Genomic DNA, 17,769 nt, shown 5'->3' on the forward strand with positions numbered 1-17,769 from the left:
AGCATCACCGGCATCAACAGTACCACCATCATCAACACCAACTGTCATACCCCGTCCTAATCCATCTGGACGAAGTCATCAACATTTGGTCCCATTGCGATGATCGACTACAAGTAATGTCTTTGAAATGAACAAATGCACAGCGGAAGATTTCTTTAATACCTGAGAACAAACATGCTTTAAAGTGTCAACCAAAAGGTTGGTGAGTTCATTAGTTTATCATAAACATTCATTTCCATCATTTTAATAGACCACAAGATTTCAGATATTTAATTGTACACGTAACCCGAGTACATAATAACACGCGTAACCCGTGAATAAAAATTCATTCATATGGTGAACGCTTGATAACCGAACTAACATGATGCATATAGAATATCCCCATCATTCCGGGACTCTCATCAGATATGATAATCGAAGTACTAAAGCATTCGTAACCTGAATTGGACTTGTCGAGGTCCATAGATCTATCTTTAGGATTCGCGTCAATTGGTGGCAATTATAATAAACACCAATTCTTAGGCTACCAAGCTAATAAAACGGACATATTCGATTTCGATAATCCAACCATAGAATGTAGTTTCGATTACTTGTGTCTATTTTGTAAAACATTTATAAAAGCAGCGCATGTATTCTCAGTCCCAAAAATATATATTGCAAAAGCATTAAAAAGGGAGTAATGAAACTCACAATACTGTATTTTGTAGTAAAAATACATATGACGACATTGAACAATGCAAGGTTGGCCTTGGATTCACGAACCTATATCACTTATATATATATATATATATTAATATATATACTTGTAATCGAACAAATATGTATATTATTAGTAATATAATTTTTAATATCAATAATTTATATGTTTCATTGTATTCATTTTATTTATTTAAAAAAATAAGATATTAATATAGTTTGCTTTTGTGTTATTAAATATATTGTTATATGAATATCATTTGCTAGTTAAATTAATGAAAATATTAAGATATGGATAATAATACTATTAGATTTAATAATAATTATATTTATGCAAATTTTATATAAGATGATAAGTTTAACAATATTTATAATGTTAATGATAATGATACTACCTAGTTTTTAATAAAATTATAGTTTAAAATAAAGGTACTCCTAGTTTTAACGATAACAGTAATAATATTGATATTATTAATAACTATAAAAATAACCATTTTATTACTAATAATAATTTTAGTAATGGTTCATTAATGATACTCGTAATAATAATTAATAATCCTAATCATAATAATACTTATATTCATATTAATAATACTAATAATAACATTAATAATACTTACGATAATAGTAATAATAATTGTTATAATACTTAATACTATGATAATAATAATAGATTGTATTATTTTCTTAATAATAATAATATTCAAATTTGTAACCATAATCATAATAATGTAATAATGATAATTAATACTTGTATTTATAATAATAATAATAATATTAATGATTATAATACTGATAATAATAACATTACGAATGATCAAAATAATAATAATAATTAAGATTAACAATAAATATTAAAAATAATAATAGTTAGAAAAATAAAATAGAAATGTATACCCTTTAAAAAAATCGTTCTAAAAAGAATTGCACTGAACCGGGCTCGAACCAGAGACCTCTCGAAACCCAACACCATCACTTAACCATCCCTCCAGTTATGTTTTTCTGTATTAAACCCTTCCCATATTTTTATAACCCGTAATTAAATGGTTCTTCTTCTTCATCAACATGGAACTTGATCAGAGATTAACCACATCTTATAACACTTAATTCCTTTAGTTTTAGGACTTTCCAATAGTACAGAATCATTTAGAACTTGTTTAAAATAATTAAAACAGAAAACACTTAAGAAAAAGAAATTGAAATAGAAAAGTAACGCGATGAAGAACTCAAATCCTACTTTCGAATTCAAGGCTATTTTACATTATACTTACAACATGAAAAGTGTTTTAAATCACCAATAGAAACTTTTTGATTCCTCAATTTCTACAAAAACATTTTATTAGAAATGAATTTCGTGAACAACAGATATTTTGACTTTTTTATATAAAACTTTGACTCACGAATTTGTTCTTGTTTTGAAAAATTGGAAGTTGATAATTGACAGAAAGATTAAGTAATGGATTCCTAACATAATAGCATTAACACATTTTTAAGAAAACTCTTTTGAAATCAAACCAATGTAAATCGAGTTCAAGAACAGGGCAGTTTACTGGGTTATCTTTAATTTATGATTTAATTTGGTGATTTAAAAGCTGAAAAAGGGTGATTGTGATTGATATTTGATAGTTTAGGTCGTATGGTAACAATTAACACTGAATGTAATCCAGTTTATAGTAATTTTAAGGTCGACAGATTAACAATCGGGTACAGAAATAAATAAAATAAATTAAAAAGGAGAAAGGTACTTCCAACAAATTTTGTTTGATAGTTGATATAGAATTCGATATAGCACAATTGTAGTACAAATCATGAGCAGGGATTAAGCTAAAGTGGTTGTGATTGATAAAGAGCACGCTTTATTTCAGTATTATATATATCTGTAATTTAGATAACTGTATTTATTTATATATATCTATTACATATTTATTCATATTTGGTATACATATCTGTTATTGCTGTATTTATTTATTTATTTGTTATATATAGCTGTATATATATATATATATATATATATATTATATTTTTATTTATAAAGTATATAATCAATATTAATAATAAATATATATACATAGGTAATAATAATAATTCTAATTAATAAAAATTATATAGTAATACTTATTATTAGTTATAAAAATAGAATTACTAATACTAATATTAATAATAGAAATATAGAAATACTTATAATAATAATAAAAGTAAATAAATTGTACGCGTAATATATATATCAGATTATATATATGTATTTATATATATTGAGTATTTGTATTTATATTTATATATTTGTATATGATGTATTATAATTAATCTTATTACTTAACAAATATAACAATAATAATATTACTCTTATATTATAAATAATAAAATTTTCTTTAATAATATCCTAGTAATAATAATATTATTATTAATGTTAATAATAATAATAATAATAATAACTTTAAAATTTATAACCATAATATTAATAATAATAATACTGATTATAATAATACTAATATTATTATTGATAGTAATAGTAATGCTATAGCAATTCATATATTTCAAACTTCATATCTATATCATATATATTATATTAGTACAAATAATAATATTAATTTTAATATAAATAATAGTAAGATTAATAATAATAATATTGATATAATACTATATCTAAATTTGTAGTTATATATTATTAACTATATAATATTTAATAATCATACAGTATATTATATAATAACTTTTATTGAATATTTATCATTTATAAATTTTATATATCATGATATACATATAATTATAATTATACCTATAACTTATATTATATATATATATATATATATATATATATATATATATATATATATATATATATATATATATATATATATAGATTCAGTTTTAATTATACTTACTTATCTTGTATCCTATTCTAAATATTTAATTCAAATGTTTAAATTTATATTTTTATAGTTTCAATTTATTATATATACTTACATTTATATACATATATGTATACATGTTTATTTACAAACAATTGTTCGTGAATCGTCGGGAATAGTCAAAGGTCAAATGTATATATAAACACAGTTCAAAGTTTTAGATTTTAATAGTACAGACTTTGCTTATCGTGTCAGAAACATATAAAGATTATGTTTAAATTTGGTCGGAAATCTCCGGGTCGTCACAGTACCTACCCGTTAAAGAAATTTCGTCTCGAAATTTGATCAAGGTCGTCATGGCTAACAATAAAAATGTTTTCATGGCGATTATGAGTTGATAAATAGAGTTTTATCAATACTAAGTAATATTGATAAAATTATTCGATTACTCGAAGCGTACATGTGAAGTTATCACAAAAGATTGAAATGAGAAAAATAAAGATTTGTTTTAGCTTTTGACGTGGTCAGGGTTGAATTCCGAAATTCAAGGGATTTAAAAAAATCTTCGAAATCTAAAAGATTTGATTCTTCGGCGAGTAAGTAAATTAAGATCTCTTAATTAAATGCGTTGATCCGCCTCGATTACTCTGTCTGACATTTTCATTATAAATTAAACTCTTCTGTTCCATTATTCTCACCATTCATATACTTTCTTTCTTAATTCATACATCCAAAAGATTATGAAAATGCTTAATCCAGTTCTAATCCTTGATAATTTCCTAATTATTAATCCTGTCATCCTTCTTTTCAATCTTCCACCAGAAAAATCTGTTTACTTCTACTATTACCTTGGGTGATGCTATTCTTAATTATACCGTGTCTTTATATTGCTATTCATATTAATATCCACAGTTTGTAACCTCCGTGTGATTATTGGGCTTTATATTTTCTCTTATATTTTGGAGCTCTTTGCCTTTTTATTCTCTTCTCGATTTCTAATAAAGCGATTAATGGTCCAGAATTCGTAAGTGTGGAGTTTTGAATGAATTTAATGTTTTAAACAAGAAAGAACGTAATAGCACAATTTGATTTGTCAAATTACCAGAATCACTGAGAATAGAACTATCAAGAATCTATTTTCTTGATATGTTCAGAGGTTAAGCAGAATAAAAGATTTATGTAACATGGCACGTGATGACCTTATGATCTGTGAATCATTACATCCCATTAGAAACTCAGCATGACTTAAATATAATCACGTTGATCAAGTGTCATTATATTATACTAACTCATGCTTTAGTTCCCAACACTACTCCAGAAATCATTCATATTTTATACTTAAATTTTTACAGAATATTGGAAACTAAAACAGTTTTCAATATGATGTAATATAGATAGCATGAAGAGATATATAATTTTGGACGAGAATATTTATGAACATATCTTCAGAAATATCGAGGATATTTATGATAATATTTTGGAATTTCTAAGTTCGAAGGTTGATGAAGAAAAGTTTTCCGCAAGATTTTAACATGACTTCGGAGCAGGATATTCTCTAAATATTTCATCAGATCCAGAATTACCTGGATTCTTTGAATATAGAATTTGGTCCTTGGTCTCCTTCATGGTTAGCTCAATCCATTTTTCAGTACCAAATTTTCTATCGAGCGTTTCCAACATTCCATTCTTTATTATCAAACTTTTAACTGTTAAAGTCATTTACGGTTGTCTACAGTTTAGCTGCTTCATTTAGTTTTCTCAAAATTCAAAGTATTGGTTAATAGACTAGTTGTTTTTCAGAATTTCAGAATGAAAGATCATAATTCTAAGAGACAAATGTTATATGTATACATATAACTGTTGATGTAGTAATGCTGCGAGATTTCAAAATACTGATTGCTGATTCTCGGTAATTGGTATGGCAATTATTGTTACAAGATGCGGATAGGGTTTCGATAAATATAATGATTTTTCGGAAAGTCAAAGATCAACGAAATAGTTGATAAGTTTACTGCTAATGTGGTGGAATATACACGGTTCTCCGGTAATGATGACGAAGGGCAAACTTCTATATCAAGGTTATAATAAGGCTAATCTGACTGAAAAGTTGAAGTTGTCTTGTTGGAGCTGTGACAAAATTGGCTAATTTGAAAAAAGAATTGCAATGTTAGTTTCGGTAATAGCAATGCCAAAGGAGCTAGCACAGATACGTTTTAAACGTTTACTCAAGTTCATATGCATAACTATATGCATCAATCTTTTCTTCCGTAGATGAAGTGAAGTTGGTTCAACCTCTCGATTGAGATATTTTCAAGAATCATGAAAAGTTTGAACGCAGATTGTAATCGTCAAGATACAAATGAGGTTTAAGATGGAATCAAGTGGCAAACTTGAAGAATTGTTTAGTTTCATATGTTATAATCAATATTTTAATTCATTTTAATTATCCAATGTTGGCAGTCCATAGTTAGCAGTCCACAATTAGTAATTCAATAATTCATTTATAGTTTAATACATAATATTTGAATTAATTAATACGTATTCGTGACCCATTGTATACATGTCTCAAACTCGATCACAACTCAAAGTATATATATTATTATAGAATCACCCTCAACCCTGTATAGCTAAGTCAAGCATTACTGCATATAGAGTGTCTATGGTTATTCCAAATAATATATATAGATGCTTCGATATGATATGTCAAAACCTTATATATGTGTCCCGATATTTAAAGTGCGTAAAATAAATAACAGAAATTAAATGACGATAAATAAAATTGCGATAAATAAATTGCGATGAATAAAATATAATTAGTTAGCTAGGAACAGTTAGCTAGGATTTCGTTAACGTGGATTCTTAACAAAATTTCTCATAGCTAATTTGTTTGTTTCTAACAAATTTTATTTTGTCAAATGTTTTTTTCATTATGCCACTTGTTGGATTCTGATAGATCAAAATCCAAATATGAAATTGAATGAAAATGGTTATTCTGCGGTGAACGGATACGTATATCTGTGGATGTAAGTAGGATCGTAAATGACTATTGAATCAGATTCAAAAAATGTACAGTGTAACTTATTAATGTGAAATCTAAATATTCCTCGGGAATTACTTACCCGTTAAAATATTTTCACCATTAACAGTTTGTACAAAAAAATAATTTAATTACAATCTTTATGAAAACATATATACATATATATTTCCTTCAGATGTAATCATGGATTTAATGAGTCAGTTATGATACTAATCTCATTTGATTTACCGATAGAACGAGAATATATAATCTCTAAAACATTATGGATTACCTAATCATCCTGAAGAACGAAGATGTAGAACGTCATGTAGAATGATGATTATACTCGAGGTACAAAATGAGATGTCGAGGCGTGTGATGTTGAAACTTGAGTTGTTGGTGGTACTGTTGGTGCTGGTGATGTTTCTAAAGCTGGCAAATTTTGCACCATGTTTTCTAAATTGATTACTCGAGCGCGAAGTTCGTTGATGATGTTATGCGAGGTGTATATAAAATAGCTATTATATTTTGGCAGGAAATACTATTAAATACGATACAATTTTACACAAGATATTTATTTATTTAGAGAATGGATATACTTAAACCTTGCTACAACACTTATAGGCAGTGTACCTAATCGTACAGTAGTGTAGTTTTTAGTATGTCCGGTTCATTCCACAGGGAAAATATTTAAACAAAGCTTAACGCTATATTAGTTTACTTTTATAAAAATACAAATATATATATAAGTAATATTATTATTATAAAGGGGGGTTTTTACCGTTTAATGACCGGTTTGTCGATTTTAAAACTTTAGTCGCAGTTAAAACCAAATGTAAAATATTAAAAATAAATACAAGACTTAAATTAAAGCGTAACGTAAATAACGATAATGAAATTGCGAATAATAAAAGTGCGATAAAATAAACTTGCGATAATTAAAAAGTACGATAATTAAAAGTGCAATTAAATACAATAACAATAAAAATGCGATAATTAGAAGTGCAATTAAATATAAAATAAAGGAAATTAAATATGAAATAAAAGAATTATGCTTATTTAAACTTCCGTAATCATGATGTTTGACGTGTTGATTTTAGTTTTATGCCCATGGGTTAATTGTCCTTTGTCCTGGATTATTTAATATGTCCGTCTGGTTTTTGTCCATAACAGTCCATCAGTCATAAATATAAAGTGCGAGTGTCCTCGTCAAATTATCCTTATACCCGAAGTTAAATATTCCAACTAATTGGAGACTTAAACTGTAACAAGATTTTAATACTTTGTTTAATAATTACACCAGGATGTCGACTGATTGTAACCCAAGGTTTTAATATTTTGTTATCAATTATACCAAGTGTCCTTGTACATAATTTCACCCCTGTTTTAATTATTCTAGTGGCTATTAATCAATTCCCGTGTCCGGTTAAATGAACGATTATTCGTACATATAAATACCCCGCCCATCGTGTCCGATCGAGTGTATATGGTAATTTATAGGGACGCCCAATTGTAAATCTTTATATTAACATTAACAAACTATCATTTAGTTAAACAAGTATAAAGCCCATTAATAGCCCATAGTCTAATTTCCACAAGTGTCGTTCCTTTGTCCAAACCCCAATTATGGTACAAAGCCCAATTACCCAATTTTAGTAATTAGCCCAACATCATGATTACTTCGTTTTAAATAAGCATAATAATAACTTAGCTACGAGACATTAAATTAAAAAGGTTGAACATAACTTACAATGATTAAAAATAGCGTAGCGTTACACGGATAGAATTTCGACTTACACCCTTACAATATTCGCTAACATACCTTTATTGTTACGATTAAAATTAAAATTAAAATTAAAATTAAAATATAAATATAAATATTTACGTATAGATATAGAGAGGATGGATATATATGTTGGTTTTTGCGATCAGAATTCGTTTGCTTTTATAGGGAGTTTCAGAATTTGGGGCTCCGCGACTCGCGGCCCTTTTTGCCTTCAAACTCCGCGAGTCGCGGAGTTTGTAAATACAGCTCACTCCATTTTGGCTCTTTGTTTACCGACGGTTTATTATATAAATATAATATAAATATAATTTATATAATTAATTATATATTATATTATATTTATATACATAGTTAACTTGTAATTTTTAGTCCGTTGCGTCGAGCGTTGAGAGTTGACTCTGGTCCCGATTCTGGATTTTTGAATGTCCTTGCGTACAATTTTATATTTTGTACTTTGCGTTTTGAATCTTGTACTCTTGTAATTTCGAGACGTTTCTTATCAATAATTGGAACCTCTTTGATTGTATTTTGTACTTTTGAGCTTTTTGGTCGTTTGCGTCTTCAATTCGTCGAATCTGTCTTTTGTCTTCACCTTTTATTATTTAAACGAATATCACTTTTAAATAGAACAATTGCAACTAAAAGCTTGTCTTTCTTGAGGAATAATGCTATGAAATATATGTTCGTTTTTAGCATTATCAGTTGACTTCTTTTATTATTCCGAGATGATTGTCTGTCAGAACGAGCGGATGAATAAGGTTTAGAATTTTAGATAGAATATAATTCGTGGCGAGATATTCGGGAAATGAGGGTGAAAATGGTGTTTCGGACTGGTTCGCGGGTAAGTACTTCAGGTTCTTCGCTAAAAGGTGAATTTGGTTGATGGAAAGGATCGCCTTCTGCTCGTCTCCATTGATTAAGTCGACTATGAACCCATCCCTATTTCAACAAAAATAGGTGATGGCTAATTGGTTGATCAATTCCGATTACGCTGCTTTCGGAGCTTAGGTGAATATCCATATCAGAATAGCAGTCGGAACGACTATCAGAATAGCTTATCGGAATCCGAAGGACTCGAACTGGTTGAGGGATCCATCTGGTGCGATCAGGGAATTGATTTTTGATATGCAATAGATTATAGGATTTAGTTTGATATTCCAAAATCTCATAAGTTACGGAGGATTTTTCGGACCTGACAGGCAAAGTTACAGTAACAGAAAAACTAAGATATGGATTAACAGATACGCTAAGATATGAATTTTGTCTATACACTATTCATGCAATCAATGCAGTAAGATGTGTCTAGACTAAGAATGATAAGAAGGTAATTTCCTAAGGATAATAAGCAGATGATTTCCGATTAGAAATAATAAGCAAAACTTTTGACATGCAGACACGGTCAAAGTCCAGACTCACTAATGCATCTAAACAACTATCAGTTAGACACACTAATGCAAGACCTGGTTCGCTAAGACCACCGCTCTGATACCACATGTCATACCCCATCCTAATCCATCTGGACGAAGTCATCAACATTTGGTCCCATTGCGATGATCGACTCCAAGTAATGTCTTTGAAATGAGCAAATGCACAGCGGAAGATTTCTTTAATACCTGAGAATAAACATGCTTTAAAGTGTCAACCAAAAGGTTGGTGAGTTCATTAGTTTATCATAAACATTCATTTCCATCATTTTAATAGATCACAAGATTTCAGATATTTAATTGTACACGTAACCCGAGTACATAATAACACGTGTAACCCGCGAATTAAAATTCATTCATATGGTGAACGCTTGATAACCGAACTAACATGATGCATATAGAATATCCCCATCATTCTGGGACTCTCATCGGATATGATAATCGAAGTACTAAAGCATTCGTAACCCGATTGGGAATTGTCGAGGTCCATAGATCTATCTTTAGGATTCGCGTCAGTTGGTGGTAATTATAATAAACACTAATTCTTAGGCTACCAAGCTAATAAAAGGGGCATATTCAATTTCGATAATCCAACCATAGAATGTAGTTTCGATTACTTGTGTCTATTTCGTAAAATATTTATAAAAGCAGCGCATGTATTCTCAGTCCCAAAAATATATATTGCAAAAGCATTAAAAAGGGAGTAATGAAACTCATTGTATTCATTTTATTTATTTAAAAAAAATAAGATATTAATATAGTTTGCTTTTGTGTTATTAAATATATTGTTATATGAATATCATTTGCTAGTTAAATTAATGAAAATATTAAGATATGGATAATAATACTATTAGATTTAATAATAATTATATTAATGCAAATTTTATATAAGATGATAAGTTTGATAATATTTATAATGTTAATGATAATGATACTACCTAGTTTTTAATAAAATTATAGTTTAAAATAAAGGTACTCCTAGTTTTAACGATAACTGATAATGCTAAAAACGAACATATATTTCATAGCATTATTCCTCAAGAAAGACAAGCTTTTAGTTGCAACTGTTCTATTTACAAGTGATATTCGTTTAAATAATAAAAGGTGAAGACAAAAGACAGATTCGACGAATTGAAGACGCAAATGACCAAAAAGCTCAAAAGTACAAAATACAATCAATGAGGTTCCAATTATTGATAAGAAACGTCTCAAAATTACAAGAGTACAAGATTCAAAACGCAAAGTACAAGATATTAAATTGTACGCAAGGACGTTCGAAAATCCGGAACCGGGACCAGAGTCAACTCTCAACGCTCGACGCAACGGACTAAAAATTACAAGTCAACTATGCACATAAATATAATATAATATATAATTAATTCTTAAAATTAATATATATATATTATTATATTATAAAACCGTCGGCAGAAGAAAACAACCAAATGTGAGCCTCCCCAGCTGGCCATGCGATCGCATGGCCTTGAAGAGCAAAGCTCATGCGATCGCATGAGCTCCTTTTTCAGTTCACAGGCCTATAAATTCGCAGTTTGGTGAACGTAAAATATATAATTCAATCTCTCTCTCAATATATACGTAATATATATATATATATATATATATATATATATATATATATATATATATATATATATATATATATATATATATATATATTTTAATTTTAATTTTAATTATAATTCTAATAATAAGGGTATGTTAGCAATTATTGTAAGGGTGTAAGTTGAAATGCTGTCCGTGTAACGCTACGCTATTTTTAATCATTGTAAGTTATGTTCAACCTTTTTAATTTAATGTCTCGTAGCTAAGTTATTATTATGCTTATTTAATCCGAAGTAATCATGATGTTGGGCTAAAAATATTAAAATTGGGTAATTGGACTTTGTACCATAATTGGGATTTGGACAAAAGAACGACACTTGTGGAAATTAGGCTATGGGCTATTAATGGGCTTTATATTTGTTTAACTAAATGATAGCTTGTTAATGTTAATATAAAGATTTATAATTGGACGTACCCATAAATTACCATATACACTCAATCGGACACGATGGGCGGGGTATTTATATGTACGAATAATCGTTCATTTAACCGGACACGGGAATGGATTAATAGCCACTAGAATTATTAAAACAGGGGTGAAATTATGTACAAGGACACTTGGCATAATTGTTAACAAAGTATTAAAACCTTGGGTTACATTTAGTCGACATCCTGGTGTAATTATTAAACAAAGTATTAAAATCTTGTTACAGTTTAAGTCCCCAATTTGTTGGAATATTTAAACTTCGGGTATAAGGATAATTTGACGAGGACACTCGTACTTTATATTTATGACTGATGGACTGTTATGGACAAAAACCAGACGGACATATTAAATAATCCAGGATGAAGGACAATTAACCCATGGGCATAAAACTAAAATCAACACGTCAAACATCATGATTACGGAAGTTTAAATAAGCATAATTCTTTTATTTCATATTTAATTTCCTTTATTTTATATTTAATTGCACTTCTAATTATCGCATTTTTATTGTTATTGTATTTAATTACACTTTTAATTATCGTACTTTTTAATTATCGCAAGTTTATTTTATCGCACTTTCATTTATAGCAATTTCATTATCGTTATTTACTTTACGCTTTAAATTAAGTCTTGTATTTATTTAATATTTTACATTTGGTTTTAACTGCGACTAAAGTTTTAAAATCGACAAACCGATCATTAAACGGTAAAAATCCCCCTTTATAATAATAATATTACTTATATATATATTTGTATTTTTTATAAATTTAAACTAATATAGCGTTAAGCTTTGTTTAAAAAGATTCCCTGTGGAACGAACCGGACTTACTAAAAACTACACTACTGTACGATTAGGTACACTGCCTATAAGTGTTGTAGCAAGGTTTAAGTATATCCATTCAATAAATAAATAAATATCTTGTGTAAAATTGTATCGTATTTAATAGTATTTCCTTGTAAAATATAAAGATATTTTATATACACCTCGCATAACATCAAGTATTTTTGGCGCCGCTGTCAGGGACCGTCTAGCTTAAAAGCCGGAAGCGCAACACTAATATACTTGATGTTATGCGAGGTGTATATAAAATAGCTTTATATTTTACAAGGAAATACTATTAAATACGATACAATTTTACACAAGATATTTATTTATTTATTGAATGGATATACTTAAACCTTGCTATAACACTTATAGGCAGTGTACCTAATCGTACAGTAGTGTAGTTTTTAGTAAGTCCGGTTCGTTCCACAGGGAATCTTTTTAAACAAAGCTTAACGCTATATTAGTTTACTTTTATAAAAATACAAATATATATATAAGTAATATTATTATTATAAAGGGAGGTTTTTACCGTTTAATGACCGGTTTGTCGATTTTAAAACTTTAGTCGCAGTTAAAACCAAATGTAAAATATTAAAAATAAATACAAGACTTAAATTAAAGCGTAACGTAAATAACGATAATGAAATTGCGAATAATAAAAGTGAGATAAAATAAACTTGTGATAATTAAAAAGTACGATAATTAAAAGTGCAATTAAATACAATAAAAATAAAAATGCGATAATTAGAAGTGCAATTAAATATAAAATAAAGGAAATTAAATATGAAATAAAAGAATTATGCTTATTTAAACTTCCGTAATCATGATGTTTGACGTGTTGATTTTAGTTTTATGCCCATGGGTTAATTGTCCTTTGTCCTGGATTATTTAATATGTCCGTCTGGTTTTTGTCCATAACAGTCCATCAGTCATAAATATAAAGTGCGAGTGTCCTCGTCAAATTATCCTTATACCCGAAGTTAAATATTCCAACTAATTGGGGACTTAAACTGTAACAAGATTTTAATACTTTGTTTAATAATTACACCAGGATGTCGACTGAGTGTAACCCAAGGTTTTAATATTTTGTTATCAATTATACCAAGTGTCCTTGTACATAATTTCACCCCTGTTTTAATTATTCTAGTGGCTATTAATCCATTCCCGTGTCTGGTTAAATGAACGATTATTCGTACATATAAATACCCCGCCCATCGTGTCCGATCGAGTGTATATGATAATTTATAGGGACGCCCAATTGTAAATCTTTATATTAAAATTAATAAACTATCATTTAGTTAAACAAATATAAAGCCCATTAATAGCCCATAGTCTAATTTCCACAAGTGTCGTTCCTTTGTCCAAACCCCAATTATAGTACAAAGCCCAATTACCCAATTTTAGTAATTAGCCCAACATCATGATTACTTCGTTTTAAATAAGCATAATAATAACTTAGCTATGAGACATTAAATTAAAAAGGTTGAACATAACTTACAATGATTAAAAATAGCGTAGCGTTACACGGACAGAATTTCGACTTACACCCTTACAATATTCGCTAACATACCCTTATTATTAGGATTAAAATTAAAATTAAAATTAAAATATAAATATTTACGTATAGATATAGAGAGGATGGATATATATGTTGGTTTTTGCGATCAGAATTCATTTGCTTTTATAGGGAGTTTCAGAATTTGGGGCTCCGCGACTCGCGGCCCTTTTTGCCTTCAAACTCCACGAGTCGCGGAGTTTGTAAATACAGCTCACTCCATTTTGGCTCTTTGTTTACCGACGGTTTATTATATAAATATAATATATATATATAATTTATATAATTAATTATATATTATATTATATTTATATACATAGTTAACTTGTAATTTTTAGTCCGTTGCGTCGAGCGTTGAGAGTTGACTCTGGTCCCGGTTCCGGATTTTCGAACGTCCTTGCGTACAATTTTATATTTTGTACTTTGCGTTTTGAATCTTGTACTCTTGTAATTTCGAGACGTTTCTTATCAATAATTGGAACCTCTTTGATTGTATTTTTTACTTTTGAGCTTTTTGGTCGTTTGCGTCTTCAATTCGTCGAATCTGTCTTTTGTCTTCACCTTTTATTATTTAAACGAATATCACTTTTAAATAGAACAATTGCAACTAAAAGCTTGTCTTTCTTGAGGAATAATGCTATGAAATATATGTTCGTTTTTAGCATTATCAAATATTCCCATACTTAAGCGTTGCTTGTCCTCAAGCAATATCGTTTTGAAATACTAGAATCACTTCTTTATTCTTCACACTTTGTACATCAGTGATTTCTATACGGCGGTATAAACAATGGTAGTAACGATATGGTTTACAGTCCCACATGACTATAAAAATTTAGATCCATTAAGGAAATTGGATCTTTATGAAAACATTTGATCTTTTGAAAATTAAATCTAATTTTTACCCTTGATAAGTTTTCCGGAATAATCCTTCACCGGTGTTTGCAAATTCTTTTTGTGGGTTTGGTGGGTTTCAGATTTGAAAATTTTAGCTCAAAACTTATGGTTTTGTGTCACCCACTTGCTAACCTTGTATTTGGAAAGCAACACGTCCAGTTTACTTGTCCCGTATATTACCTTTCGGTAAACTACCGTCCGGTTGTAAAGGAAAGCGTTGAACAAGCAACTGTTAAGGCAATGTCCCCTGACATGCTTTTAATTATGGTCTATAACGTGTCGGACGCAATTACTATCCTTGGTAGGAGAAATAGTAAAGCTCACCCTTATGATTTTTCGGTCTGGCACAAGGTCCTGTCTTTGACCACTATGCAACCACCGTTCTTACGGTTGACACCCGATTTAGTTCAGGTGACCTAATGAATTCCAGGTGAATTCCTAGGATTTTACGTTCAATGGTAATGAACGCATTGAAAATAGGATTTTCAGAAAACAAATCGGTTTTATTTTTGATCAAAATATTTTCTCGTTCAAGCTCGAGTTTAGATATCATTGAATTCCATGAGTTTGAATTCTCAATCTTTAAGGTCAATCTCTAGGATTGAGTAATATCAGGCTTTAAAAGCTGATTTTTAATCTTTAAGGAGATTATACTTCCTGGGGATCTGATTCATTAGTCTTATCCAGCTAATTTGCATGGTGTCCCCCATTTTACGAGATAAATCATTTTCATGGTTAGGATAAATCTGACCACTTGGCGACCCTGTTTAATGCTGAGGTCCGTGGATTTCCTGCTGATTTTGGTGATGACTTTTCTAGATTTTTCGTCAACCTACAGCTGGTCTGGACGACAACTTCTTGACCTAAATCAAGAAGCGCGTGTCTTTTTCGGAAGACTTTACTTCCTTTTAATGATGGAATTGATTCATCGTGTAGATCCATCTCTTCTTTTCTTTCATCGGGTAAAACAGTTTAGTTTAGTCCAAAGCAAAAGTATTTTCAGTTATTTGTTACAGATATATGTAACATATGTTTAAGATAACTTGGTAAATTTTCCCACACTTGGCTTTTATTTTCCTTTTTATCATCCTCTATTCCATTTTAAATGAATTTTAACATTTTGGTTTATTTCTCAATTTATGTCCTTTCTGAGGTAACAATAATTTCGGTGTTAAAACCTAGTTTTATCGTTCATAAATATGTATAAACATGATTTTGAGTTCATTTAATTGAAAATTTTGAAAATTTTTACTAGAATTGGGTAGTCAGTATATAAGACTAGGGCTGTTCTTTATTATCAGAGAGCACTAGATTCTAATACAACTACTACTTTACTAGTATTTCTAATGGTAACCAAGTGTATAAAGTAAAAATTTTAAAATCCGAAAGAATTTAACCCCTTTCCCACACTTAAGATCTTGCAATGCCCTCATTTGCAAGAAATCAGTAACAATTTAAATTATTGAGGGTGATTTGTGTGAAAATGATTAAATTTTACCAAAGTTTCCAAACATATTGGCGTTTTGTTTGCTGAATGATAAATGATGCATATCATTTGTTCATTCCGTCTTGTTGTTATTTCACATATATTTTGCATCTTGTCGTCAAAATTAGTTGCTTTTGCTGAACTTAATGCCAGTCTTTGAAAATGCGTTGTTTTACCCTGTTGTGTACATAAGATAAACTGCAAACATATATACATATTTTTGAAGTTTGGTATATTACCCCACATTCAAAAATTATTAAAATCTAAGAATAAAAGTTAGAAAATTATAAAAACTATTACAATATTAACATAAGTATTAAACGTATCAACATTACAAATTACAAAATAAATAAAACTAAGTAGACTAGGGATGATACTGATACCAATAGGGGTTCCATGCATAACCATAGGTGCTATAAAATGCTTCGGCAGGGTTATACGTAGGATACGGTGGTTGCATCTCTATAGACCAGGGAGGGAATATGGGTTTTGGAGTAGGAATATAGTTTCTACGTATATGTTGACAATGAGCTATGATTTGGTTTTGATGAACTTTCCAATCTTCAAATGCTCTCTGTCTAGCATTTTCGTACTCCTGTGAAGCTATAAACCTTTGCATTTCTTGCATTTCATTTCCCCCTCCTACATTACCTTGCTGTTGGTTTCTCTCAACCTGTGGATGTCTACCATGGTATTGTACTGCGGCGTTATTTCGCCTCTTCAAAACTTTCGCACCATGGTATACATTTAAACCTATTGTATCGCGGGGTTCTGGTTCTTCGACTAATAATCCCCCCCGACTTATATCCACACCGAGATATTCAGCAATCAAAGTAATAAAAATACCACCTCCTATTATGCTATGCGGTCTCATCCCCCTAACCATGGCTGATAAATAATAACCCACACAATAAGGTATACTTACAGCGCTTTGTGGGTCTCGAATACACATATGGTAAAACAAATCCTGTTCATTTACCTTTTCCTTGTTCTTACCTCTTTGTGTAATCGAATTAGCTAAAAACCTATGAATCACTCTTAATTCAGCTCTATCTATATCCAAATAAGAGTAATTTCCCCCTTTGAATCGGTGATGGCTTGTCATTTGACTCCATACACCATGTGTATCAAAATTTTCATCTATCTTTCTACCATTTAGTATCAACCCTCTACAATCGGCAGATGCTAAC

Source organism: Rutidosis leptorrhynchoides, chromosome 4 (assembly GCF_046630445.1).
Source record: "Rutidosis leptorrhynchoides isolate AG116_Rl617_1_P2 chromosome 4, CSIRO_AGI_Rlap_v1, whole genome shotgun sequence".
In the NCBI taxonomy this organism is placed as follows: domain Eukaryota; kingdom Viridiplantae; phylum Streptophyta; class Magnoliopsida; order Asterales; family Asteraceae; genus Rutidosis; species Rutidosis leptorrhynchoides.